General features: G+C 50.4%; 1 protein-coding gene across 1 annotated transcript in view; it reads right to left on the reverse strand.

The window, feature by feature from the left end:
• The window catches only part of LOC101660601 (60S ribosomal protein L7a-like), a 7887-nt gene that overhangs the window by 3528 nt on the left and 810 nt on the right, over positions 1-3549 (reverse strand).

The following is a 3549-nucleotide window of genomic DNA, read 5'->3' on the forward strand; positions in this document are numbered from 1 at the left end:
GGGTGGAGCAGCCACCCTGGATGCTCGGAGTCTTTCTGGCAGCCCAGCTCTTGGCTTACCTTTAGATCATTCTCTGAGTAGGCAGGTTGTAGCAGTAACACTGGGGACGGCATGGTCACGGCCACTACCTCAGGGGGATTGGTTGTATAACCTGGAGTTTGAGATCCACCATTCGGGGGACTTCTTAGGAGGGTCTCAACTATATGTCCCCTACCACAGCAACATTCTGTCCAAGTGTAAGCTTCTTAGCTTTAAGTAGGATGTTGGTGGCAGCCACAGCTCACATGCAGCTTGGCCATCCTGCAGCTACAGAGTCCAATTTCTTTGAAAGGTAGGCCATAGGTTGCTTCCATGGCCCCAAGTTCTGAGTTAGCACTCCTTTTGCTATGCCTCCAGCCTCATGTGTGAACAACTGGACAGGCTTTTCTATGTTCGGAAGGGCAAGAACGGGTGCCGATATGAGCACCTTTTTTAAGGATTCAAAGGCTTGCTGTTCTACCTCAGTCCATTTAATTTCCTTTTCCCCAGTGCTTGCATATAGGGGTTTGGCTATTTCCGCAAATCCCAAAATTCACAATCGACGGTAACCCCCAGCTCCTAGGAACTCTCGCACCTTCCTTTTAGTCTCGGGTACTGGGATTTTGAGGATCGCCTCAATGCGGCTGTGGGACAAGGTTCTTTTTCCCTCCTCCAGTTGGTAGTCTAGGTATACTGCTTTATTGACACACAGTTGAGCCTTTCTTGCAGATACTCTGTACCCCAATTTACTGAGGACTATTGACAGATCCTCGGTAGCCCTTTTGCATTCCTCCAGGGTGTCAGAGACTAGGAGGAGGTCATCTGCATACTGGAGCAAGGTTGTTTTGGGGTGCTCCTCCTTTACTAGGCCGACTTACAGGGAACAAGGGTGTGGAGAAGAAAGCATCCTTTAAGTTCGAAACAGTATAACAAACTCGGTTTGGTGGAATAGTACTCAGGAGGGTATAAGGGTTTGGTACGTGGAGTGAACAGTCTCTACCCTCGCATTTACCTCTCTGAGATCCTGCACCGGCCGGAAGTCCTCAGTTCCCGGCTTCTGCACGGGCAGCAGGGGAATATTCCACGCGGACTTGCAGGGTACCAAAATGCCTGTCCTTTTTAGTCTGCGTATGTGAACAACAATACCTACTTTTGCTTTCCATGGATTAGGGTCCTGCTTGACTCTCACCGGTGTAGCTGAGCTCAGAAGTTGTACTACAACAGGCACCTGATGCTTGGTAAGGCCTGGCGGGTTGTTCTCTGCCCAAACAAAAGGAATGTCTTTTAGCCATTTACTAAGAAGTTCCTTTGATGAGGAGGTCTCTTCTGCTCCTTGATAAAACACAAATTCCTTTGACAACGGAACAGTGAGCAAACCTGGGGCATTTTCCGGGTTCAGGGTTAAAGTGATCTCAGCAGGCAAGAAAACAATTGTGGCCCCCAGTTTCCAAAATAAGTCCCGACCAATTAGGGGATAGGGGCACTCAGGCATTACCAGGAAGGAGTGTGTAACTGTCCCTTGTTATTGTAGCCGTTGTCCATGGGTAAGCCTGGGTCTTCCCTGTGGCCTTGTAATTCAAGTCTTTTATCTTGACAATGCGCCTGTAGTCTTTTCAAAACTGAGAAGGTGGCCCCTGTGTCCACCAAGAAATTTACTGGCTGGCCCCCTACTTGGAGAGTTAGCCTGGGCTCTGGGAGGCCAAGTGAAACAGAGCCCTGACTCCTTCATTCAGCTTCTTCAAACATGATGGTCTCTCGCTTGGGTTTTTCTAGGTGAGGATGAGGCCCATCCTCTCTAGTGGTGGGTTGTCCACCTCTCTTGGGATTTTCGGGGCACTGATTTCTCCAATGTCCTTCTGTTTTTGCAGTAGGCACATTGATCCTTCCCCAGGGGTCGGTGGTGCCCACGGGTCCGCCTCTCCATGAGTGGGTGACGATTTCCCTTTCCTGAGCCTCTGGGGGCTCCCATGGCAGTTACTAAAATTTTAGCCAGTTTTTGTCTGTGTCGTGGTGGGGTTATCTCTGTTGTTATCCACCCGCTGAGCCACTTCTACCAGTTCACTAAGATTTTTCCCTTCAAACCCTTCCAACTTCTGCAATTTCTTTCTAATGTCTGGGGCCGACTGAGTAACAAATGCAATATTTATTGCCCTCCTGTTCTTGGGGGCCTCCGGGTCTATAGGGGTAGAAAGCCTGTAGGATTCCATCAGCCGCTCTGAAAAGGCAGCCAGAGATTCTCCTGTAAGAGCCTGTAAAGTCTCGCTGACCTTAGATAAATTCGTAGGTTTCCTGGCAGCTCCACGGAGGAGGCCCTGCAAAAGAAACTGAGGATACCTGGTCAAGGCTTGCCCGCCTTGCAAGGAGTTTGGATCCCACATCAGTCGTGCAGTGGGAAAGAGTTTCTCTCAATTGGGGAGTGCCCGCTGGCTGCCCATCAGGTCCAACGACTGCCTTCTGCGTTCTGGGCCTCTCTGCATGCGCTCCCCTTCCTCTGATGTGAAAGGCACCTGGAGAAGTTGCTGGCAATCGTCCCAGGTGGGCTGATGAGTGTGGAAAACAGTTTCTAGCAAAGAAATCAGACCTTGTGGTTTGTCAGAAAAGGAGGGATTTTGTTGCTTCCAATTATACAAATCACTGGAGGAAAGGGGGACATATACCAAGAAAGGGACTCGGGGTTCTCCCCCAGGTGTTGCGGCTGCTTGTCTTAAGGGGAGAATGGCTGCTGCCGAGTGATCCTTATCGGGAGGTTGGTAAGACGTGCCAGCCCTAGTGTGGTGGTGGTGGTGGGGACTCAGAAAGGGGTTGTTAGTATTTCCCTCTCTTCAGCCCCCTGGGAACCTGGTAGCATGGTGGTGGCCCCAAAGGGTCAGAAGCCGGCTCTCCCGGCCCCGGAGTCCTGCAAAATGGGATAAAGCCGAAGTGCAGGAGGGGTGGGCTCCGCCGCTGCGGTTTTAGGGGGACCGATTTTTTATTTCTCCAGTCCCGCAGCATTTCCTGAAGTCTTGGAAACAAGAGCCCTCTCTGTTGGGGGAGGAAGAAACGCTTTTCTATATAATGGCTTATCAGTGGCAGTGTCAATCCACACATCAATATAAGGGGTCTGATCGGGATGTCCTGGTTCCCCATAAACATAAAAGGGGAAAGGAAAACGAGCCTTGCGGGGGGCCAATCAGGGACCCCTTCTGCCCAATCACCGGTACACAAATTGCGGAGTCTCCAGGCTTTTTAGGGTTAAAGCCATATGCTGTTCGTGAGCGCCTAGAGAAATCAGAGAAGTTAGCAAAAGTGGTGTCCAAGGCTTCTGTCCCATTCTGGAACTCTCTGGAACCTCTAAAAGGGTCAAATGAACACTTAAAATGAACACTTAAAAACAACACTTAAGTGTTTTTCAACACTTAAAATGAACAACACACATACACACACGCACGCGTGCGCGAAAGCAGCAAGCAAACAGCAAGAATACCAAGCCCCGTGCACAGCCGCGGGGAACCCAGAGGGGCCTGGCCCCTTTCAAGATACAAGAGTCCGCAG

The sequence above is a fragment of the Echinops telfairi genome, unplaced genomic scaffold (genome assembly GCF_000313985.2).
Source record: "Echinops telfairi isolate 266 unplaced genomic scaffold, ASM31398v2 ScPeMD7_7463;HRSCAF=8501, whole genome shotgun sequence".
Taxonomy (NCBI): domain Eukaryota; kingdom Metazoa; phylum Chordata; class Mammalia; order Afrosoricida; family Tenrecidae; genus Echinops; species Echinops telfairi.